The 26,838-nt window shown below is 43.5% G+C and overlaps 1 protein-coding gene across 3 annotated transcripts in view; it reads right to left on the bottom strand.

The window, feature by feature from the left end:
• SNCAIP (synuclein alpha interacting protein) overlaps nt 1-26,838 on the bottom strand; it is a 281,465-nt gene that overhangs the window by 199,894 nt on the left and 54,733 nt on the right. For all 3 annotated transcript variants that reach the window (XM_073676875.1, XM_073676888.1, XM_073676892.1), the window contains exon 2: nt 8,735-8,768. The gene's annotated coding sequence lies outside the window, so the exon portion shown is untranslated. The remainder of the gene's footprint in view (nt 1-8,734; nt 8,769-26,838) is intronic.

Below are 26,838 nucleotides of genomic sequence, written 5' to 3' on the forward strand. Positions count from 1 at the left end.
CTCCTCCGGTGGGGTCCCACTCGAATTGCGCTTCTTCTAGCGGGAGCGGGGTTCTCCTGACGGGCTTCGGAGCCGGAATCAGGGGCTCGCACAGGGGCCTTGCTCTTTGGAGTTCCAGTTGGTAGTACTCCTGGGGCCATACAAAGGGCTGCTCATCCGGGCACGTGTGCTGGGCAAATAGATCTTCGCCCAGGTGCGGCACTCGAGATGTTGAGGGCGCGGTGGTGGAAGCGGCGCCCGGATTGACCAGGCCTTGCGACCAGGCCTGGGGTACCCTGAACGTAAAGGGCACCGTGAAGACGGCGGCGCCCGGGGGTACTCGGCCCTGCGACCAGGCCGGTGGCTCCGCGGAGGTAGGGGGCGCTGTTGGAATTGCGGCGCCCGGAGGTACTAGACCTTGCGACCAGGCCGATGGTATTTCCTGTTTCGTCGCGCTCAGGGTCGAGGCGTGTGACGTCACAGGGGTCGCGGCCGCGGCTTCTACTTGAGGCCTAGTCTGGCACGGTGACGATGCAGCGACGGGCACGGCAGGGGGAATTTCGGGCTCTGCGACGGGGAGCTGGGGCAGACTCACGGTTTCTCGGCTCGGGGTAGTGACGTCCCCTTTACCTGCCTCCAGTTGTCCAGCTCCCTTCTCGGCGCCGTCTCCGGCCTTCACTCCTCCTGCACCATCCTCAGAGGCGGTCTGTCTCCTCGTCTCAGGTGGCGTGCTCCGCTGACGGGTTCCGGTCTGCTGGGCCATCTCACGGCTCCACTCCGTCAGCGTGTCTTGCTGCACCTGGGCCATCCTCCGTGCGAGGCCCTCCAGCGCGGTCTGTGCACACTCCCGGGAGTGGAATACCACACCTCTGGCTTGAGGTGTAATACCCCTGTAGCAGCCGAGTCCTCAGGGTGCTACATTTATATTTTAACATTCATTTATTTTAACTTTTTTCACTGCGAGCACCGACGCTGGCTGATGATGGTTCCCATCAGCGGCACCTGCTCTCGCTATCATCACCAGCAGCAGCTGTAGGCTGATGGGAGGAGTAGTCTCTCATCAACCGACACCTATGACTCTGGTCAATTCTTTATGCGTTTTTGCTGAAACAATGTAGAAACAAAGCTGTAAAAGTGGGTGGGTGTGCTTTTGCGCTCTGCTACATCTAAAAGCTTTGATTCTGTACTGCTGCACCCAGTAAAATAAGTGATACATCGCTGGAATCAGGGTCTCTTTTCCTACATTATTCTGCTCTCAGATGAGGTAGCCAAAACCTGCTGACAGATTCCCTTTAAAGTCTGCGGCTGATCTGACAAGAGGGCATCTAATCTAATGTTGGCAGCACTGAGGAAGGGAACTGGTGAGCTGACATTAGGAATACTCTTCCATTGTGTAAATTTCATTTGAACCAAAACAGAGATCCACTTTTATAAACCCTGAAGAAATGTGGCACATTTATGGGAGGAATAACTTAATGCCACTGTAAAAATCAGGAAGGAAAATATGTGAAATGTTAATAGTGATATTGCAGCGTTTGTTTTCCCAACCTCTGAAAATGAAGCTGCGTTTATGGGGCAGATGTCCTTTTCCCTCTAAAGTTCAAACAGATGTTAGGGATAAAAAACAGGATGGTCTTATTCCTAAAGTCCTGTATGAATTGCTAAATACAGAGCAAAAGTCTCCCGGGCGAACGTAAAACACAGCTGCACACCTTTCACTTACTCGAGCTAGTCTCTTCCAACAAAAATATCATAAAATGCGACGGCGTTGCGGATGGATGTGTGCACTTGTGGGGTGCAGCCTTATAGTCTGGCGGATACACAGAGTGCGGGGACACAGGCTGCGGGGACACAGGCTGCGGGGACACAGGCTGCGGGGACACAGGCTGCGGGGACACAGGCTGTAGATAGTAGATACACAGACAGTAGGTACACAGATAGTAGGTACACAGACTAGATGCACAGACTAGATACACAGACAGTAGATGGACCCCATAGTAAAGCTCTGGTTCATATATCACAGAGGTCAGAAGGTGACTGGTCGCTGATTAAACTTAATTGTTCCTCAAAACATCTAATATTCCTCTATTTCTATTTGCCACAGACATTAGAATGTGAAATAATTATCCTTTATCTGAATTCAATATTTCTTTTATCTACCATCTCTATAGTCATCATTTAACACTGTGTTAAATAGGACCAAGTGCAGCTGTGCAAATACATGGAAAAGGCACTCCGCAGCATAACGAATGTGCTGTGCCAGATCCTAAAACAACACAAGTAGTGATGGCACAGCACATTTCTGTATTTTATCATCTGATAGACTTACAGTTCACTTGACACTATTATTAATTTCTGGCCTGAAATTCCAGTTAATAATAACCTACATTTGTTCTAATCATAAATAGCATCTGATAATATTCAGTCCGCATTCCTGATACGCCATTGCCGGCTTTTTTATGCCAACGTTGCAAAGACGGACGTGTCAGTTGGCAAAGTTCAGATCTAAAACATTCACAAGTGAACTTTAATGAGAGTCATTCACCAGGGGGCACGTGTCAGGTGCTAAGTGCCCATTGTCAGCTTGACTAAAGATTACCACTACATCATGGCTGATGCCCTCAGTGCACTCAATAGCCCTGCTAGCCTACAACATCTACTCATTAGTCAGCTGCCTGGGCCCTGGCGTGTGGATCTCCAGCCTTTGTACTCCACTGTGGACAATTATTTATGCTTACTTGTATAGCACCATCATATTCTACAGCACTTTACAGACATCATCATTGCTGTCCTGACTATTAGGGTTCACAATCTAAATTCAGCATGCCTTTGGAGTGCACACATGGGGAGAACATATAAACTCCTTGCAGATGTTGTCCTTGGTGGGATTTGAACTTAGGACCCCAGAACTGCAAGACTGCAGTGCTAACCACTGAGCCACCATGCTGCCCAATGATGGACAGCAATTGTATTTATGTCCTAAGCTCATACTGCAGATATCTGGGATCCTTATCTATTAGATGTACTTTCTTTAGAATATGCCAAATTCACATTAGGGATTCTTTCCCATTGTTTGACACTCCAGGGTTGCTATTGTTCCTTTGCTTGATACTCAGGTCTCGAACATTTGGCTTACGCCCTCCTTACTCTGAACTACTGTTCATTGCTAAAGGTGGGTTGTCCTATAATTTTATTTTAAATGCATTACATGCATAAATGCATTAAAGGGGTTTTCCGGTCCAAACCAATAAGTCTGCAGTCACTCTGTGTGAAGGCAGACTTATGAATCCTCCCAGCACATTCACTGCGGGAATTCGCTGGTTTCAGACCCAGGACCGGAGGATGTGTAGGAGTTATTCATACTCCCGGACAGTGGGCACAGCCTCGCTCCATATACTTGTAGTGAGCCAAGGCCGTGCTTCGTCTAGTGATGTGGCCGACTAGAGGGCGCGGCGTCGCTCAATAAAAGTGTACAAAGAGCGAGGCAGCACCCACTGGCCGGGGTTATGTATAACACATACATGCATACCCTCTGTTCCCGGTTCTGAAACTGGCAAATCCTCGCAGCGCACAGTGCCTGTGATAGGGGGGGATTCATAAGTATGCAGTCACACAGAGTGACACAGAGTGGCTGCAGACTTATCAATTTAAACAGGACAACCCCTTTAATAACATATGTAAATGCATTAACATCAGCACAAAAACTGAGTGCTAGCCATGGACGAGCAGCTGCATGTAAGGCTTACATCACTAAGCACAACGCCAAGTGTTGGATGGAGTGGTGTAAAACAGACACTGGACCCTGGAGCAGTGGAAACATGTGGAGTGACAAGTCATGCATCTCTATTTGTCAGCCTGATGGATGAGTGTGGGTTGCTGGGTTTGGCAATTGTGTGGAGAACATTACCTGCCTGATAGCACTGTGCTAATTGTAATGTTTTCCGAAGGAGGGATAATGCTGTGGGCTTGTATTTCAGGGCTTGGCCTTAGTTTCAGTCAAGGGACATTTTAATGTTTCATTATACCAAGACATTTTATAAAATTGTAAGCTTCCAACTTTGCGGGAAAAGTTTGGAGAAGGCCCTTTTCTGTTCAAACTGTACTCCAGTGTACAAAGCAAGGTCCATAAAAGCAGGGTTAGGCGAGTATGGTGTGCACGTACTTCTCCGGACACACAGAAGCCAGAGCTAAACCCCAAACACCTTTGGGATGAACAAGAACAGAGATTGTGACCAAAACCTTCTCATCCAACATCATTAACTGACCAAACAAATGCTTTTCAAGGTGAATGGGCATAAATTCCAAAATGCACATTCCAAATTCTAGAAAGTCTAGAAAATAGAAAGTCTCCCCATAAGGCCATGGACCCACTATTAGTATTTGATCAGTATTCGGTCAGTATTTTCCCCATAAGGCCACGGCCCCACTATCAGTATTTGGTCAGTATTTTTTCACAGGAGTGGGAGCCAAAACCAGGAGTGGGTGATAAATGCAGAGTTGGTGACTTGTTTCTATTATACCTTTTCTCTGATTGTTTCTCACCTGGTTTTGGCTCCCACTCCTGAGAAAATATACTGACCGAATACTGATCAAATACTGACAGCTGCAAAGGGGGAACCAACACCAGATAAAGTTCCTAAGTATCTGAATAATCAATAAATATAACATGTTTTTTTTTAAAGAATTTGCAGTAGAAATCCAAGCCGAAGACTCGGATTTCTTCCATAGATAGCTTATCTGTGAGCAGGACACCACATTGTAATTAGAGTGATCTGTAAATTTTCCATGCAGAATCTGCTACAATAAAGCAAAATACTTACAACTACTGAGGAAAAATACTGACCAAATACTGATAGTCTTTTCTATAGGCTACAGCCCCACTATCACTGGATTTTGTCAGGATTTAGGGCTGACTCTCAGACCACAACATAATCATATACCAAAAATTCAATGAAAACTATGTATAAAAGTAAGATAAGTGAGTGACATAAGGGAGAAAAGGGAGACTCCTAACTCAACCCTTCAATTTTTAATCCAGATTCATATAATTTTCAAAATATTGGTAACAAAAAAAAAGATGTAACTGAGCTATATAATAGAGCTAAAGCCAACTACAAAGCGATAACCATGAAAAGAACAGTTAACATTAGCAATGGGTAATATATCATGCTACTACTTTAACCCCCTGTCTGGTTGCTGCAGAATGACAGGGTCAATGGCAGCATTGCCTCATAACAAATGAGCTTGCTGGAAAATGCGGCACATTGTAATTAATTCAAAATGTAAAAACAAAAATTTAATGGAAGGAGATCTTCAAAGGAACATTCGGGTGTAATGCAAACAAATGAGGGCCTCGGAGAACTGCTGCGTAATTGCATATGAAAGGCTCAGGCACACCATAAATAGCTTTATGAGATAAAGCCACAAGGTAAAGAATATTTATTTTCCCTGGTAATGTCTCATATGCCAGGCAAAATAAATATTGTTGTAACAGAAAATAAGCCTATAATATCGTTTATGGTGTGGCGGGGTATTTAATATGTCATTAAAATGTCCCTTCCATATTTAGATTAAAAGCTATATTTCCCCATATGTTCATCTCCTAATTAGCAGTAAAATATGTTTCTGGCCCGCAGGCTACATCTGTAGGATAAGCAGTAATTGACTTCACACAAACACTGTTATAAGAGGTGTTACATTCTCAGCATTTAATTCTGAGAAGAAAATGGAATCTGGTTCAGGCTTTAGGCCTCAACTGTCTGGATTTCTCACGGATAGAACATATACCAATTGTAACTTATGGCGTTGTTCACATGTCATGGATGTTCATTGCGAGTCTGCATCTGAACAAACACTAACGAAAGTCTGATCCAAAAACACTGATGAAAATTGGTCCATTTTTTTATGTACGAGAAAAAAACGGTTGTGTGAATGAGGCATTAGGCATACATACATTGCCTAGTACTAATCACAACTAAAGGAGTATTCAAGTCTATGAAAATTATCCACTGGATAGGTGATGACAGTTAGGCCACGTTCACACGTTCAGTATTTGGTCAGTATTTTCCATCAGTATGTGTAAGCCAAAACTAGGAGTGGGTGATAAATACAGAAGTGGTGACGAGTTTCTGTTATACTTTTCCTCTGATTGTTCCACTCCTGGTTCTGGCTTACAAATACTGATGTAAAATACTGACCAACTACTGAATGTGGCCTTAGATTAACATGTGTTCCTGTGCTTCACCTTCATTCTCCTCTGGCTTCAAGACCAAGACCAGGATGAGTTGAATAAAGTAATCAGTCGCACATGCGCCCAGCCGCTCCACTGTAAGATAGGCCCTGTTCACGTCCGTATAATAACGGTACCGGTATCACCAGTGTTTTGGATCATTGTGCCATCAGTGTGCCATCTGTTTTGTTCCAGAATGGCTTAAGAAAAATCGATTCCAAATATCTATAATATACCCGGGGATGCGTGTCTCTGTCTCAAGCCTTTATAGACTGCGCATGCGTGACACGCAGTCTGGCTCCAGACAGAAGCAGGCATCCAGCCGTTACAGGTAAGAGGAGTGTATGGTGCCGGAGATCGCAGTATGCGTAGGCACTGAACGCATACCGCGATCTCCGGCGCCATACTTAGATACTTACCTGACTGGGAGGAGCATTGCCGCGGCGCCTCTCTTCACCGGAGACCGGGGCAGGAGTGAGGCGTCGGATCGGCGCATGCGCATAGCGCTATCCGGCACCATTTTACTGAAGACACATTTGCAGTGTGTCTTCAGCAAAATGGCACCGGACAGCGTGGTGCTTCGACTCCGCACTCCTCCCGGGGCCTCCGGCAGAATAGGACACCGCAGCGCTGGAGCACAGGGAAGAAAGGTGAGTATAAGTGTTTATTTTTTGTATGTGTGTACAGCGTGAAAGGGATCAAGGGGCCACACATGCCAGGATTGGGGGTTGAGGGGACCATGCATACCAGGATTGGGGGGTGAGGAGACCATGCATACCAGGATTGGTGGGTGAGGAGACCATGTATACCAGGATTGGGGGGGGTGAGGGGACCATGCATACCAGGATTGGGGGGGGTGAGGGGACCATGCATACCAGGATTGGGGGCTGAGGGGTACCACACATACCAGGATTGGGGGCTGAGGGGACCATGCATACCAGGATGAGGGGTACCAAGCATACCAGGATTGGGGGGTGAGGGGGACCATGCATACCAGGATTAGGAGGTGAGGGGACCATGCATACCAGGATTGGGGGGTGAGGGGTGCCATGCATACCAGGATAGGAATGCGGGGCACCATGCATAACAGGATGAGGGGTACAATGCATACCAGGATAAGGATGAGGGGTGCCTTGCATACCGGGATTGGGGATGAGGGTTGCCATGCATACCAGGATTGAGGGGTGAGGTGACCATGCATACCAGGATTGGGGGGTGAGGGGACCATGCACACCAGGATGAGGGGTACAATGCATACCAGGATTGGGGGTGAGGGGTGCCATGCATACCGGGATAAGGGGTGAGGGGTGCCACGCATACCAGGATTGGGGATGAGGGGTGCCCGGCATACCAGGATTGGGGGATGAGGGGTGCCAGGCATACCAGGATTGGGGGATGAGGGGTGCCATGCATACCAGGATTGGGGGTGAGGGGTGCCATGCATACCAGGATTGGGGGTGAGGGGTGCCATGCATACCAGGATAGGATGGTGGAGACAGGATGGGGGCAGCGCAAATACCAGGAGGGGGGCAGCACATACCAGCATGGGAGACCATATACCAATAAAAATGCTCGCCACCCGGGCGTGGAAAGGGTTCAATAGCTAGTTCTAATATACTTTGAAATGTTAAACATGTACAGCACATGGACGTCACACGGATGACACACGAATGTCATCCGTGTGCTGTACGTGTTTTACACAGACCCATAGACTTATATTAGTCCTTGTCATCCGTGCTGCCGGTAAAAAAACGGGCATGTCGGCAGCACCATAGATTTGAATGGGTCTGTGTCAGTGTCTCCAGTACGTGTGGAAATTGTCACAATATGTACTGGAAACACGGACGTGTGAAAGAGCCCTTAACCCTAGAACGCATACCTGGGGCCTCGCAGGCCCGCCCTGTTAATTGTTTTCTATTTTCTGCAAGATTTCTTTAGTTAGAATTTTGAAACTCTAGGTATTCCTCAGGTATATAGTTGTTTGTCATTTTTGTTTGAGTTATTCCATGTTATTTGCACACGAGCCTAAAAGGCCCCAGGTATGTGAAAAAGTAGATTTTTATGGTCATGTGTTCTAGGGTTAAAGAGATTGTCTTAGATTGGGAAGTTATCCATTGGATAGGGGTTAACGTCCCGATAACTGGGAGTCCAACTGCTGGAACCAATCCCAAGAACCCGTGCTCGGACGTCTGAATGAGGCCACGGTCACACGTTCAGTATTTGGTCAGTATTTTACATCAGTGTTTGTAACCCAAAATCAGGAGAGGAACAATCAGAGGAAAAGTATAATAGAAACACGTCACCACTTCTGAATTTATCACCTACTCCTGATTTTGGCTTACAAATACTGATGGAAAATACTGACCATATACTGAATGTGTGAACGTTCTAAGCCCTAATATATGAAGGATGGGGTTATTTTCTTCCCAGTCCCAGGGAACTAGATTCAAGGAAAACATTTTTAGTTGCCTTTACACTTTCACAAAATTCTGACCAAATTAATATATAGCATAAAAATGTTCTTACTTGTGTGCAGTTTATTTGTCATCAGAGCAGGCACCTAGGAAAAAAGAAAACAGAAAAATGATGAATTATGAATGAAAAGATTATCTCCTCAACTCCATCTGCTTCAGAAAACTTGAGGATTATAACGGATACTTTGTTCATCTACTATAATAAAAAATGCACCTGAATACTGCCATCCATATGGACCCAGTGATCCACCTGTATACAAGGACACCTCTTGCTTTTCCATCTCTCTCCGCCTTCCGACAATGTTGTGCATTGTATCTTCCTACTGTAACCACACACCTGAGCGTTCAGCTTTGTGCTTTTTCATGTACACAAAAAAAAGTCCGAGGTGTCATCAGTTTGGTCGGTGACTCAGGTTTTATCATCAGGGTTTCATCAGTGATTTTCAGGTATCAAAAAATAAATACCGTATATACTCAAGTATAAGCCGAGTTTTTCAGCACATTTTTTGTGATGAAAAAGCCCCCCTCGGCTTATACGCGAGTATATACCCGAGTATATAGAGATTACGTTGGTGGATAGTGGTGGAGTGGGTTGCGGCGGCGGAGGAGCAGGGCACACGCAGTAGCCGCTGCTGCAGCTACCACGTGTGCCCGCTGCTAAAGGGAAATGAATATTCCCTCTTCTCCACTCCCATGGGCGTGGAGAAGAGGGAATATTCATTCTCTTTAGTAGCAGGCACAGAGGAGCACTGAGCCGCGGCTTCTGCTGACAGTGCCCGCTACTAAAAAGAATGCACATTCATTGTTCTCCACGCACAAAGTCCCGGCATGGAGAGGAGTGAATATGACAGCAGCTCACATCAGCTTCTGAGAGAGCATGGCAGTGATGCCATGCGCTGCTCAGATGCTGACATGAACTTCTGCAGGACGCAGCGCTGGAGGAGAGGTGACAAAGGAAGGTGAGCATAAGAGTTTATTATTTTATGTGTGCAGTGATGGGGCCATACATACCAGGATTGGCGATGAGAGGTGCCATACATACCAGGATTGGGGGGGTGAGGAGGCCATACATACCAGGATTGGGGGATGAGGGGTGCCATACATACCAGGATTGGGGGATGAGGGGTGCCATACATACCAGGATTGGGGGATGAGGGGTTCTGTACATACCAGGATTAGGGGATGAGGGTGCCATACATACCAGGATGGGGATGAGGATGCCATACATACCAGGATTGGGGGATGAGGGGCAACATACAACCAGGATTGGAGACGAGGTTTCCATGAATACCAGGATTGGTGATGAGGGAGCAATGTGTACCAGGATGGGGAAATTTACAAGCAGCTGCTGCATTTCCCACCCTAGGCTTATACTCGAGTCAATTAGTTTTCCCAGTTTTTTGTGATAAAATTAGGTACCTCGGCTTATACTCGGGTTGGCTTATACTCGAGTATATACGGTAAATACATTACAAAGCTTCTCCTATACATTCCACCATTAACCATGGATTCTCCACTGCTGCCATCAGTGTGCTATCTGTCATTTTCACAGACCTATAGACTTGCATGGGTAAAACTTTGATCCGTGACTCCAATCAAAAACGGACATGTAGCCATGATTTTTGCAGTCACACTGTCTACCAAAAACAGACATGTGAACAGCACCATAGACTATAATGTGTACAAGTTCGATCCATGGAAAGAACATACATTCGCTTAAAACATCTTAATGAGGCCTTATTTGTATATTTTGACTTTTTTTTCCACAAAAAAAGCTCAATTCACTAATGTTGTAATGCCCACATAACATCCCACACACATACATGCTAGCAGGAAAAACTAAGGTTATGCCCACACAAAGTTTTTTGACACGTTCATAAACCACGAGTTTTTGAAACAGAAGCCACTTTAGGAAAATGAAAACTCCCCCAAAAAAGAAGAATTTCCTGAAGCGGTTTTGAGTTTTGGAAGAGTTTTTTTGTTTTTGTGAAATGTTCTTTGCAGCCTTTTGATTGGACATTGCTAGTTTAAAAAGGTTTCCTTAAGGCCGGCAGCACATTAGTGTATGACATCCAATGCGATATGCTAATGACAATCGGCTCAAACTCTGCTGTGAGGGTGAGCCGAGTGTCATTTTACTGTGCTCTGATCAAGAGAATCGCTGCACAGGTGCGGAGGAGACCGAGAAAGTAATTGCCAGCGCCCAAGGTAATCGCACTGCAGTCAGATGACATCAGAATGCAGTCCAATGTTTTGCGCGCACCCATAGACTTGTATGGGTTGACACGTTCGATATATGCTGCCAATCGCAGCATGCACCTCTCCATTACTTACCCCAAGGCTTCATGTCAGCGGTGTTTTTGGACACTACACAGCTGAAATGAACCCCAAAAATGATTACCCCAATTCCCAAACCCCCAAAGCAATTGGCAAGAACCAGGCAAAGCGCCAGAATTGGACCATCGCATGTGATGCTCCACTTCTGGGGCAGCTGCGGTTTGGTATTTTTAGGCTGGGAAGGGCCCAATAACCATGGACCTTCCTGGCCTAAAAATATCAGTTCATAGCTGTCTGCTTTACCTTTGCTGGTTTCAAAAAATAGGGGGGGACCACACCTCATTTATTTATTTATTTGGCTTAATAGAAAGCTCTACAAGCGATCTATCTATGTAGCATTATCTTTGCACATCTTTAACACTTAAAAATCAGTAATTTCTTGAATACATTACACTGTGGTACGTGTCACATGGACGGCATAAGGATGTCATCCGTGTGCGGTGCTTGTTTTACCCACTTGTATGGGTCCGTGTGATCTGTGCTGAAAAAAGGCAAACAGAAAAAGGCTTCTGGCTCCACAGGTTAAAGCCTCATTCAGACATCCATTTTTCAGGTACATGTTCTATCCATATACCTAATATACTGTAGTCTACAGTGCTGTCCATATGTTGGTGTTTTTTGTAGACTGCATGTCTGCAAAATAAAAAATAAAAATTCACAGAGACATGACCATTTTTTTTTACCTGAATGACAGATCAAAATCGCCCACAGAAGTCTATGGATCCATGAAAATTACGGCCAGCACTTGGAAGCCGTCCATGTGAGGTCTGTGCTGTCCATATTTAATATTGTGACAGGAAGCAGAAGCTTTGCAATTTTATTTTTGGTATAGGAGAAAATCACTGATAGTATAGATGGTCACATAGACCAAACACTGATGGAAATATGACCACGCACGCAGAGTATATAAGTGGCTATAGGAGAACACTTATTTGTTGTGCACTTTCTGGTACAGTTTTGGGAAACCACTAAAGGCCCCGTCACACTTAGCGACGCTGCAACGATCCCGACAACGATACGACCTGTCAGGGATCGTTGCTGCGTCGCTATGTGGTCGCTGGTGAGCTGTCAAACAGGCAGGCTCACCAACGATCAGGGGAGCAGCGACATCGTGGAAATCGTTCCACGATGTCCTGCTCCGGTTACCAGCCTGCTGAAGCAGGAGCAGGCTGGTAACCATGATAAACATCGGGTTACTAGGGGCACACGCGCACCTAGTAACCCGTTGTTTATCATGGTTACCACTCTGCTACGGTGATCGGGAGGTTACCGCTCACTTTAGCAGGCTCGTAACCATGATAAACAGCGGGTTACTAGGTGCGCGTGTGCCCCTAGTAACCCGATGATTATCATGGTTACCAGCCTGATCGCTGCTCCCGCTGGTCACACACAGCGATGTGTGCTGACCAGCGGGAGGGCAACGACCAAAAATTGGTCCAGGACACTTTGGAGCGATCTCACAGTAGGGGCCTGATCGCTGCAAAGTGTCACACATAGTGACATCGCTGGTGAGGTCGCTGTTGCGTCACCAAAACCGTGACACAGCAGCGATCTCGCTAGCGATCTCGCTATGTGAGACGGGGGCTTAAGTCCTGGCCTCTCAGTAGTGTTTACACTCACTGATCAGTATCTTCAGGTCCTGAGATATTTTCAGCGCTGCAGATTGTATGTATGTTATTTCCATGTATGGTAACGAGCTGTGATCAATAGATTTCTTACAAGCCTTCATTGGCATGGGCTTTCAATGAGTCCAGATTCCAGTCATATGGCATAAATAATCTGGAATATGTCCTATGTGCTGTATAATCCATCTGTTCTATACCAGAGAAAACAATAACACCATGAAGAGAGTTCAAAAACAAGTCTGCCGTCTTGTCTTTGTTGTTTCATGCACTTTTATGTTGTTTTCTGTTGCTATTTTCCTGTTTTTGGCATTTCCACTGACATACTGAGTAAAATGCATAAGAATAGAAATACACTTAAAGGGAACCTGTCACATCGCATAACACTAACCTGCAGATATAGGGTTAATCTGTAGGTTAATCCAGTTATGAAGGTGCCCGGCTGCTGTGCTGAAAGTGCTGGTCTCGGGGAAAAATTAACTGTATTCCTCCCGGGAGCCACCGGCTTTCAGTAATACAGGCGTGCCAGCGCGACACTGACTCACAGCGGACTCTGACGCTGCGGTTTTTGTCTCTTTTTGCCATGTCTGGTTTTAAATTAAGCTTTGTTTTTGAGAGTTCCTGGTATTTGGCTTTGACAAAACTTAAAGGAGCACTCCTCCTCCCATCAAAGCTTTTATTCTCTTAATATATTGGAATCATCATATTATATAGCAGTCTGTACTTACAATTGCTCATCTTGCCTTTCTACCCAATAAATTCTTCTCTTTTCTCTGCTCTGTCAAAACAGGAAGTATCTTGTCCATGCAGAAATCATCTCTCTTTTCAACCCCTTACCTAACTGCTCCCCCCCAACAGACTTGTGCAGTGACTCATGACTCATAGGGAAAATTGGCCTCCTGTTTCTACATAAAGCTTATGAGAATTCAGGTAGTCAGTTTTTAATCACATGATGTCATAGACCTAATGGAAAACAGAAGAATTAGCTGGGTAGAAAGGAAAATGAGCAATTGTAAGTACACAGTGATATATAATATGATGACTGCAATATAGTAAGAGGATGAAAATTTTGATGGGAGGAGGGCTTCTTTAAGGCCACATTCACACATTGAGTACTTGGTCAGTTTTTAACCTCAGTATTTGTAAGCCAAAACCAGGAGTAGAACAATCAGAGGAAAAGTATAATAGAAACACGTCACCACTTCTGTATTTATCACCCACTCCTGGTTTTGGCTTATAAATACTGAGGTAAAAAACTCAAGCGCTCAACGTGTGCACATGGCATGATTGTTACAGTCATGTGTGGATTACATGCGTTTTTTTACCTGTGTATTTTCAGCATGTAATGCAATTCTATGGGGAAAATCTGCACAGAACACTCACAAGCAATGTGGCCACAATGAGTTTTTGGTGACTTTTCTATGCTGCGTATTTTCGATATATGCAAATAACCTATTTTACTTACTGGGTACAGAAATGATGCAGAAAATCTGCAACATCAAAAACTCACAAACAGTTCATCAGCGAAGGCAGCCTCAGCGTACCAGCAACGGAAAATGACATGTTGCGGATATAAAAATGCACCTCGGGTCAGTTTACACAGTGGGCATGAGATTTCCATAAATCCCATCCACTTTGCTGAAACTGTAAGACACTGTGTTTTTTTGCGCAGGGAAAATACGCAGCATCAAAAACGCATCATGGGAGCTTCACCTAAGAGCCTGAAGGCGGCGTGCGCTGCTTGCCTAGGTAGCCGGCCATTCTGAGACTTAGGCCACGTGCACACATTCAGTATTTGGTAAGTTTTTTGCCTCAGGCTTTACCTTTGTAAGCCAAAACCAGGAGTGGAACAGTCAGAGGAAACTCGTCACCACTTCTGTATTTATCACGCACTCCTGGTTTTGGCTTACACATACTGATGGAAAATACTGACCATATACTGAACGTGTGCACGTGGCCTGAACCTAGGGCATGAGTAGTACACTATAAAACTTAAAATCCTTTCTTTACAAAAGGAGAAGAGTTTTAATAAGCGGTAAATTGCAAAATTGCTCATTTTTACAAGCACTTTGCAATTTTAACCATTAAAGAACTTGCGACGACCCATTTAATTGTTGCCAGCTGAGACAAATACAGAGGAATTTGAAAATAAAATATTAATTGAGTGATATCTGTGTCAAAGTGACCTGTTAGGCCGGATGCAGACGAGCATGTGAAAAAATTGTCCGAATTTCATTCAGAAAACTCGGACAATTTTAATCCGTGTGACGTCCGTTTTCCTACATCTTCATTAAAAAATGTACATGATCACATACAGTTTCCAAGGTTTATAATAGAAGTGTCTCCATAAAGGTCAGATGTCAGGCGGAAGCTCCGTGTGAGATCCAATTTTTTTTTTAACGCACCCATGTACTTGAATGAGTCTCATCTGAGACCCGGCAGGGAATAGTGTATGTTGCGATTCTTTTTCATGAACAGTCGGACTAAGAGATAAATCGTTCATATGAACAGCACTATGGAATAACATGGGTCACAACGCTTTCTGTGTGTTGTCCGATCAAAAATCAGATGGCACTCGTCCGATTTATATGCTCGTCTGCATGAGCCCTTAGTGTGGAAATTGATGGAATCTGAACTATCACATAGTACAAAATGCAAGAAAGTAAACCATAAATGTAAATATTCCACAGAAACACGATACGGCAATGGAAAGCGATCACTTTAGGACATACAAATGGTTTTCTGTTTAAATTGGGCAGAAATCAGCTCGTTGTACTCGGGAGTCTATAAAAATAAGAAGAGCCGTTCCAAAGAAAGATTTATCGACGTTCAATCTGAAGTCCACATCTGAGCAAAGTCAGTCAAATAATATACTGGAGGAAGATAGAGAGATGACATATTTTACTGGGAAAGTGTGGAGCTTGCAAATTACAGAAGTGGGTTACTGCATAGGGCGCCACGTGTCTGATTCAGCCTAAAAGCTAAACCGGTTGCCCCATGACCGGAAGTATCAAAATCATTAACCATTTCTATCTCAAGGAAATCTAATCACGGGCAAATCATATTCCATAGCAGGGATATTCTTTAAAGATGGAAAGTTTAAGCCTTAAGTTTAATACTTATACTTAATCCAGACATTAATTTGCCACAGTATGGCAGCACAGCTGATACTACTTTGACATATATAGAGATGGAGTTGTGCATTTGGATGCAACCAGCCAGGTCAACATCTCTATGGAGTATGTATTTCCTCCTATGGCCGGAGACACACGGATGTCGATTCTCTCAGGCTAGATTTTTTGTATCTGCGGATGTCGGACTGCACTGGGATGACAACAGAACAGTATGATGTTTCACAGGCACCCATAGACTTTCATAAGTGTGCATGATCCGATCATTCGATGCACCCGCAGAATGCTGTGATTGTTCTCTCATGCCGATTATTCTCTGTGATATCCAAGTGCAGTGCGATGTTTCACAAGCACCCATAGACTTATATGGGTGCAATAAATCTGATTTTCGCATGCAATCACAGCATGCTGCGTTTTTTTTTTTCAGTCCGCTCTCAATTCGATCGGAGCTGAAAAAAAAAACGCATGAGCACACACTCGTAGATTAACATTGGGCCGAATTCACTCCAATTTTTTATTAGATTGCATTCGTCCGACTTAATCGCAAGTGAGCGCGAGCCTTACACTGGTCTGAGTGCTATCTGAAAAAACATCAGATAGCACTCGGATGTATTATACGGCCGTCTGATTGCGCCGTATAGGCCATGTTCATGCTATTCTGCTGCTTTTTATCAGCATATTTCCTGCAGGTATCCGAACAATAATACACAATAACAATCCTTTCTGATTATTGTGTTTTTTGCTCTGTTTTTCTTTTTTTTTATAAATTTCCCTTTCGTAGGTACGTTTTTGGTGCAGACTTCAAGCAGCATTTCTTACCATGCTTTTTTTAAGTGCATAAAAGCTTTGATTTTGTACTTAAAAAAGCAACTGTATTTTTCAGGAGTTTTTCCCAGGCTTCCCATAGAAGCCTATGTAGGAAAAATGCACAGTTCAGCAGCATTTTTAGACGCACTGTGGGCAGGAGTTTTCATGAAATCACATCCACTTTGCTTGAACAAAAAAATGCAGATTTTCTGCAAAAAAAACAGCGGAAAAAAAAACACAGTATTTAGACTATGGCTGTGTGCCCACGATGAGTTTTCCGTGCGTTTCTGATGCTGCATATTTTTGCTGAATCAAAAACGCAGGGTCTTACAGTTTCAGCAAAGTGGATGGGATTTATAGAAATCTCAAGCCCAATGTGTTTCTTTATAACTCAGAGTAAACTGACCCGAGGTGCGTGCTTCAAATCGGCAGCATGTCGATTTCTCTTGTGGGTTAGAAGCTGAAAATCCGCAAGTAAAATATGCACATAAGTTTTCAGTGCGTTTCTGTAGCACCCTGAGGATTCGGCTGCTACAGGGGTATTGCACCTCAACCCAGAGGTGTGATATTCCACTCCCGGATAAGGATGGAGAGTGGGACTGAGCTCGGTAGGCTGCATGCACTACACACATCCCATTTCCGAGGAACAGACCAACGGTACTCCCACTTAGAAATGTGCAGGTACGACCGAGTCTGTTCCTGGCTGGAGTGGGAGGGGGGTGGTACATCCCAGTAGTGTAGGGGCAGATAGGGGGAGCAGCCTGGGTAAAGATAGGAGCTCATTGGGTGCTGGTCACCTGAGCTCACACATAGAGGGAGTATATAAGGTGGGCACCATCAAAGATCAGGGTCAGTCAGTCAGTCAGTCTTAGCAGAGGAGCAGAGCAGCCTGAGCCAGAGTGAGAGAGGAGAAGAAAGAGAGACCCAGAGGGGGAAAAGAAAGGACTCTGAGAACCCAAATTCAATCCCCGGGTGAAGAGTCGGCAATAGGGTACCGGATCCCAAACTGGTGGGGGCAAAAGCACACCCTAGCCAGAGACCGGAGGCCGTGGGCAGCGTCTGCCACGGCCACCCACCACATCCACCCCGAAGGCAAACCACGTGGAGGGTCAGGGAACCCAAGGCCAAGGGTCTCCCAACAGAAGGCCCGAGGGAGCTGGACCTAGGTGGATCACTAGTGGGGACGGCCAGAGGAAAGGACAGAAGGAGAGCTCAGGGTCACGCTCCGGACTTGTTTGGGGGTTTGCTGAATCCAGGACCTGGTGGACGCAGCACGGCTCGGGTGGTCACTTGAAGCTGGAGTGACCGGAACATCAGCAGTGAGTAAATATCCTAAACTGCACAACCCGACTCTGTCTTCACTTAACATCTAAGCTGCACCACCACAACCCCCATCCTCTGCACCTGACCCCCTGAGGCTATACCCCTCCCGTTGGGGGTTATTCTACCTGGGCTGCACAAACACCATCAGCCTCAGCGGACCCTGCTGCAGCGGCGGCCGTAGTGACCGCAATTCAACGGGTGGCGTAGTCGACATAAAGAACTTTAGTAACATCAGTAAGGACTGCCACATACAACTGAGTTTGACACCCTGGGCACGGACCGGGTCACAGCCACTCGGAGACTACAACCCCCATCTGATCCGGCTCCGGGTATTCCCCTAAAGAATATGGCCCAGGGGGTGCGTCATTTCCGCAGTGGAAACGCACTAAAACCGCATGTATTGCGCACAAGATTGTATCAATAAAGTTTTGGCAAAGCCAAATACCAGGAAGTGTCAAAAACAAAGTAGCTTTATTTAAAAGATGACATCAAAAAGTGACAGAAACCACAGCTTCAAAATGCGATAAAAATGCATGTAAAAAAAAAACGCAATGAAAACAACACAAGTAACCTAATTTACATAATAGGTACAGAAATGGTACAGAAATTCGGCAACACCAAAAAGTCACGAAAAGCTCATAGTGGGAACACAGCTTAAGGATGTCTGCAACAAGATACAAAGCTATGTAATAGTTGCAAGATCTGCATTGGAAATTCATGAAATAGAACAATTTTTTGAAAATTATTGATTAACCCCTTCAGCCCGAGCCTGTTTTCTACTTCTTGACCAGGCCATACTTTACAATTCTGACCAGCGTCATTTTATGAGGCAATAATCTGAAACTCTTCAATGCATTCCAGTGATTCTGAGATTGTTTTTTCGTGACACATTGTACTTTATGTTATTGGTAAACTTTGGTCGATATGATTTGCATTTACTTATGACTATATCGAAAGTTTGACAAAACAAATTAGAAAATTTAGCAATTTTCAAACTTTTAATTTTTATGCCCTTATATCAGAGAGTTAAACCACACAAAATACTTAATAAAAAAATTGACAGTATGTCTACTTCACATTAGCATCATTTTTTAAACAATTTTTTTTGTTAGGAAGTTAGAAAGTTTAAAAGGTAATCAGCAATTTTTCATTTTTCCAACAAAATTTACAAAACCATTTTTATTAGGGACCACATCACACATATAGGTACATCAAATGTTCTTAAGGGATTAATGATCCGTGTTTTTGAGGAGTATTTATTTGCATAAGTCAATACAATGAATCAATTCCTATAAGGTAATGACATGTGGCACAATATATAATAAAGCAAGTCTGTGTTTAATGTTGACAAACAAATAAAATCTATACAATGATTGTTGAATAAGTAAACTGCCATACTGTGCTACAGACAGGTGTACCGTAATATACTAAACATAAGGATAACACTGGATCTCCAGGGTTTAGTCCCTTTCTAGTGTTTATTTGTAAATCAGGCTGCTTATTCTTTTTTTTTTTTATTTAGAAATATTGTGGTTTTTTAACCTTTATGAGTTTTCCTGTTTATTTGTTGTTTTTTAAGCTCTTGCAGACAAAGCTCATTCCCGTCTATTCTTGGTATCTTATTTCGAGACAATGGGTGGGAGTAGATGTCCAGAGTACAGAGATCCAAATGATTAAAATGAATGTAGAGTTACATGCTCTTATAATGATAATCACAAGACTGAAATGAAGACACTACAGTCAGGGGGCAATAATCCGCTCTCCCTGGCTCCTACTGTTCGCTTTAGATTTCACAATTTCAGAACATAGAATGGCAGATTTTCAATTATCCAGTTCTAACATTTTTGTACTGGGCATCAACTGATCCTAAAGGAGTTACATTTTATGCTCATCAGTAACACTCCTGTATATTTGGGGATTATACTAAATATTTTATACTCATCCGTAAAGATACTAAATGTTCTATATTATTGAGAATCTAAGACAGTTAACTGAAAGGGGTATTCCCATTTCCAAGATCCTATCCCAATATGTAATAGGTGTAATAATATAGGTGCAATAATAATAATATGAAAAAACTCCAATAAGAAATGTAGTATAGTTCTTCTGATTCACTATGTTGCTTATCCCATGTACTGGGCATTGGAGTAGCCTAGGTATCTATGGTTATGACCACTCATCGTGACAATTAGTTAGTTGTTAGTGGTGGTAACCATGGATACCTAAGCTACTGCAATGCCCTGCACATGGGATAAGTGTCATAGTGAATCAGAAGAACTATACTATATTGCTATTTGGAGGTATTATATTATTATTACACCTACAACATTTTTGTTTGGAGATGGAAATAACCCTTTAAACCCAAGTCAGTTGCCCCATGACAGCAGGTAATGAAACTCATTAACATTTCTATCCTAGGAGAGTCTACTCACAGGCAAATCATAGTCCATAGCAGGGACATTAGATAAAAAAGGAACGTTTAGGCTTTTGTGTGATGGTATCTACCCCCAACCAGAATAGCTAATGCTGTCCCCAAATGCTATCAAGCCTTGCAGGATATGTACCATATCTGGTAATCTGTCCAAAGGCATGTAGACTATGGCTCAAAGTCTGCTTTCTTATTCTCTCCATTACCGGCCCTAATTTTGTTAGTAATCCCTGGAAAGCCAAACTTAACAAACATATGCCAAGAATCCCCAGATTTGCCCTAACCCTTATCTCATTTATATTTCTAGTGACTAAGCAAAATAATGAATAAGCCTTAAAACAGAATGGGGTTTTTCTAAAGTGACAAGGTGTCTCTTCTTGTATAGGATTAAACAAAAGGACGTAATTACTTACCGGTAATAGGTTTTTCAGAACCCATAACAGTACCAGAGAGAGGGGATCTGCCCACCAAGGACAGGAAACCTACAGGATAAAAAGGGCAGACCCTCACCCATGGATCAGTTGGATTACAGAGCATGAGAGGACCTCCAAATGGTTATTTACAAAATATATTCACCACCAACACCGCATATCTCCATAAGCACTAGGTGACGCTACACCAGGAAATTAACTAGTGTTCACCTATACAAGTGATGGGAGGGAATATAAAAGTGCTGTCATGGGTTCTGAAAAATCCAATTACCGGTAAGTAATTAAGTCTTTTTCTATCACCCATGACAGCACCACAGAGAGAATTACAGAGAAAAATAGAATTCAGGGAGGGACCACAGCCTGTAGAACCCTTCTCCCAAAGGTAAGATCAGAAGATGAGGTCAAATCCAGTCTAAAGTGTTTATAAAAAGTAAAGGGAGAGGACCACGTTGCGGCCTTACATATCTTTTCAATGGATACGTTCTCCCTCTCTGACCAGGAGGCTGCAATGGCTCTCGTAGAGTGAGCCCTTATATCCCCTGGAATAACATTACCACTTATGGAATAAACTAATCTGATGGCTTCTTTAATCCATCAAGTAAGCGTACTATTAGATGTTTTTAGTCCCTTCTAGGGCCCTGAAAGGAAATAAACAGCTATTGACACTGTCTCCAGGTTTCCGTAACCAATAAATACTTAATCAGGCATCTACTGGTATCTAGCGCATGAAGTTTCTCCGCTTTATGATTTTTGGGATCAGCAGAGAATGAGGGACGAACCACTTCTTGACTCCTATGGAACCTGGAAGTTACCTTAAGGAGATAAAGTAATTTTAAAGCCAGATTCGGCCTATTCTCCAGGATCTGTGTAAAGGGAGGACCAGCTGACAAGGCCTGGATATCGCTAACCCTACGAGCCGAGGTTAGGGCTACTAGAAGAACTGATTTTAACTTTATAATTGAGTCCATTGTTCAAAGGGAGAGTCTGTCAAGGCTGTCAGAACCAGTTTCAAAAACCAAGGAAGGACTTTCAGACTGGGAATTGGTCTTGACTAGGGATGAACGGACCCATGGAAGTTCGGGTGTTGGGACCCGACCCGAACTTTATTCTAAAGAATGGTTCGGGTACCAGATCTGTAGTCGAACTTGAACCAGAACCCCTTCTTCTCTGCAAAGTATTTCCCCCAAAACTTTTAACATTGGAACAGACTTTTGGGAGACATCAGTGTTCGGCATTTAGAACCAGACAATAACAGTCCGGTACGACCCTGAACTTTTAAGTTCAGGTTCGCTCATCTTTAGTCTTGACCTGGAGCAGGCTTTAATAAAACGAGAAATTTATCGATTACCCACTAGGTCATAATTATACAGAGCACCAAGGGCTGACACCTGAACTTTAAGGATTTTATAAAAAGCAATTTCACAGCCACAAGACCGCTAATATGGGACATAGAGGTAAGTATAGATTTACATTTCTATCACCTGTATGCCCATATTAGAGGCCTGATAGGTCCCAGGGGGTTGACAGATTCCCTTTAACATCACTGGTGGAAAAGCATAAGCTAGGATGTAATTCCAACTGACTAGGAAGGCATCCACCACCTGAGGATTCTCTCTGGGATTCAGAAAACAGAACTTCATCACTTTCCTGTTTTGTCTGTTCGCGAACAGGTCTATTTCTGGCAGACCCCATAGAACTACATTCTCATTGAAAATGAATTGGTTTAGAGCCAATTCTCCTTGCCGTAGCTGATTGTGGCTTAAGAAGTCTGCCTTGCCGTTTTCTATCCACTTTATGTGTAGAGTAGTTAGAGATTCTCTGCCATCTGAAATATCAGATTGGTTACTTCCATCAGAGCACTGGAGCAAGTGCCTCCATGATGATTGACGTAGGCCACAGTTACCCCAATTGTCTGAAAGGACTCTCACATGGTGACCCTGTAAGGAGAAAAGGAGTTTCTGCAGTAATTCCTTCATTATTGAGGAACCTAACTTCTCTTCTCTTGTCCATTCTCCCTGAACAAGGTGATCCTCTAAATGGGCTCCCCATCCCCTTGGGCTTGTGTCTGTGGTAATCACTCTCGAAGATTGGTTTACCCAAGGCACACCTCTGGATAGATTCTTTATGTAGCAAGGGAGAACATTATAGAGTACTGGGTATGATATGAAATGTTCTATACTCCTCTATAATACTCCGATATACTTGGGTATGATACAAAATATTTTATTCTAGTCTGTAATACTCATCTATACTTAAGTATGATACTAAATGTTGATATATGATGTCAAATATTTAGCACTTGGCACCTTCTATGCACTCTACCTTCATCTTCATCAGTGTAGCCATAACTGTTCATATGCTTGACATTTCCCTGCACATTGCTGACTGAATTTGCCCAGTTAGAGATGGTCAATCCAAATTATACTTTTCTCCACCCATTATAAATTTAATTAAAACTTAATGAAGGATGTGTTTCTTATAGTTTCTCCAGTCACTGATCCATTAAATTATAGACTCTGTACCAATTACTAAATGAAAGGGTGGTAATATATCCAAGCTGAGTGAAAACTTGGCAAACCAGTACAAGCCTGCAAAAAAGCCAAAAAAACAGACTGGTAATAAGTCAGTAAGTGCTGCTTACCCGTGTAAAGACATGAGAGAGGCTGGCTGAAATAAACTAAATACAGAGCGTATCTATCACAAGCGACCCGCAGTTCAATATCACTAGCTGGCTTGTGTTTCTAATTCACTGAGTAAGACACAAAGCCATTATTCATCTGCAATAAAAAGGCAAATACATAGAGCATGAAAAGTCCTTAACTAACGTAATCTAATGCACATCTGCTTCCGTGGTCTGGCACAGAGTTTCAGGTGGCGTACAATGCAGAAAGCCAGGACTAGCAAGATAATAACCTCAATGAATTCTCCATGTAGCACTGGACATCTGCACATCCTTTTGTATCAGATTAAGCCAGAAATGATATTGAACTCTGAATGTCATTACTTACTGCAATGTAGGTATAAGCATGGAAGCGTTTGCCACTTTATACAGCCTCCGCAAATAATCAGAACAAGCAGCTAAATTGCCTTTTCTTGTCTTGAAGTTTCAATTAATCAATAAGATAAGTTTTTGTGTCATCAGAATATTTAATGGTGCAGAAGTACCAGTCACATCTGGTAAAGGGGTCCAAGGACTTAGGGAGTCAAAGGGCTCCTTGCTCCTGCCACCCAACCATGCTATTCCACTTCTGTACTTTCCATAGCTGTTGTAATAACCCATACAAGGTGCTGTTTTTTGATAAAAAAAAAAAAATTAAAGACGTCTCACCAGGGCTGTGGAATCGGTAAGCCAAACCACTGACTCCGACTCCTCAATTTCCCTGACTTCCAACTCCAACTCCACGACTCACTCCACAGCAAGTGCATAAAGTGCAGCACAGATTCAGCTCGACTAAAAGCCCAGATCCTTAGATCAGGAACAGAACAGACATTTATAGGACATTTCAGAACTTTTCCAAATTCTTATGAAAACATTCACAGCACATCCTGCATTGTACGACTGTACCAATTTATTAAATATTTTAGGAGTCTGAGTTGGTCCATTTTATACCGACTCCACCAAAATGGACAAAGATTCCAACTCCACAGCCCTGTTTCTCACGCTTGCCGCAAACTATCTGTCAAGGAGGTGGAGTCTCTGTGGAGACAGTCAAGCTAAAACCACCCTATAATCCTGCCCAATCTGGCTTGACTCACACAGAGGTCTTTACAAGAGTAGATAAAAACCCCTGAGTGGTCCGATATTTGGTGTTTGTGTTCTGATGATCAATGTCAGCTATTCGGTAGATGTTGTTATACTGCAGATGTTCCTGGACTATTAAAGGTCTCTATGGGAGAATGGATTATTTCCACTATGCAGTCATTTCAACTCTATTTTAATACCAGTGTGGTGTGAGATTTTTGGTTTGGCCTGAAGACAGGGTAAGTCATCTAAGCTCATGAATCAGACCACACTGGTGGGTTGAGAGCGCCCACTGACTAAGAAGCTTGGGTTTTTGTTTTTTAGCTTAAAAGGTGTTTGTGCTTAGACAGCATGTTTTTTTAAACTTTGTTATAACAAAGCTTCTTTTATGGATAGGTCACGATGCATGGATCTTCCCTTTAAATTTTGAATCATATCCCAGTATGTTTGTGTCATTCGAATGTCCATTAATCATTGCAGAGGTAGAAAAGTATGAAAAATCCGCTCTCACATAAAATCTGACCAGTTCCACCTTGAAGAGTTGGCTACCTAATAAGTCAACATTCCACCCTTCACCTATCTAGACCATGCTCTACACCTGAAACAGTGTGTCTCTAGATAAGATTTTGGCTTGACATTTATTACTAGTCATGCTGCAAGGTTCGTTAATGGGTCAGACATTAGCCCCCCATACACATTAGACTAATGATGGCCTCAACCACTAATCTCAACAGGTGGGGCCAATGCTCTAATGTGTATGAGGGAACTGTCCAACTGATTGTAGAGAGACATGTTGATCAAGTATGTCCAATTTCAGACTGCTTTGTTCTCTTGGAGGTAAGCAACCAGCAGAAATATCTGTCGGCAGCTTTCTCATAGAGAACACGGGAACGCTCAGCCAAACAAGCACTCCTGTGTATCGGAGAGCCAAGATGGCTGTCAGATGAACAATCAGTCAAAGCATCGTTCGACCGACAACCAAATTTGTATGGGGGTCTTAACTAGTGTTCGGGTTCAGGGTTCCGGCTTGTTCGCGCCAAAAAAATCGGCTCCGCCCACGAACATCCCTGATTTGCCACGCTATCACGATCTGCGTGACAGCATGAAAAATCAGGGATGTTCGTGGGTGGAGCCGATTTTTTTGCGCGAACAAGCTGGAACCACGAACACAAATTTGAAATGCCGAACAAATTTGCTCAGCACTAGTCTTAACAGCGTAGCTACCTTTCCTATCTGATATTTACAAGATAGCTCCATCGCAGAAAGAAACTATTTGCACACTTGTCCCTTATAGAGCTTTTCCTTTAAAGTGAATTTGGCAGTATGATCACTTAGATCATCTAAGTGATCTATATGGGCATGTAGCTCATAGGAAGCTGAATAAAATGATACCTTGATATCTGTAACCCGATGTCTTATTCCACAGAAAAACACATTTTTCTTATTTACCTCTTCCAGGCTATAAGGGGACGCTGCCTGGAAGATAACTCTTTCTCCAGAGATTATTTTACATGAAGGAGAAGTTACCAGTGTTAGACAAGTAACTAACACAGAATAGGAGAAATTAAATTTGTCTTCTTACAAACACATTTTTTGCAGCTCACACCTCCGTTGTATTGCAACAATATTACAACCCTATAGAACAATATAGAACAAATGGGAGTAATGACCCAGAAACTACAACAGTTATGTGTATAAAATATAATAACGTTTATTAAATCCATTAAAAAGCAAAATTAATTATAAACATTTGTGAAGGGTGAAAGATAAAAAGACACAAATGTGTGACAAATTTGGCACTGCTGTATCATATAGTATTACACATGGGGTATCTGGGCACCTGGAGAGACTATAAGGCAAAGGGACATATTCCATATAAAAAGAGAATCTATGATCAATTGTAAAGTCCCTATGGTAATAGATTAATGCATATTTGAGATCATCTCATTCGTTTGCCAAAAAAAAGCCTTCTATCCAGAGAAAACAACATAGTGAAGTGCGTGACCAGAAAACTCACCAATAAAGTGCAGCAATGCAAATTAGGTCAGACAAACAGGAGCCCCTACGCGCGTTTCGCGTGGGCTTCGTCGGGGGGCCTGTATGTTCTGTGTGTCAGACAGACTTTTATGTGTGCCATCAAGCACCTGCATGCAATACTGAACACTGATGCAGCGCATGGGGGCGGAGTCACAGCCGTCATTTCCGTCCCGTTCGGCCAATCATATGGGCGATGCGTGTCAGGAAGAATACTTCCTGTGACGTCAGTGACACGCATCGCACTGTACTGATGCCGTTAGGGACGGGACGCGTGGAGACAACGGTGTGCATGCGCACC

Source organism: Phyllobates terribilis, unplaced genomic scaffold (genome assembly GCF_046119375.1).
Source record: "Phyllobates terribilis strain yellow unplaced genomic scaffold, ASM4611937v1 Scaffold_1__5_contigs__length_1240528914, whole genome shotgun sequence".
NCBI classification, from domain to species: Eukaryota; Metazoa; Chordata; class Amphibia; order Anura; family Dendrobatidae; genus Phyllobates; species Phyllobates terribilis.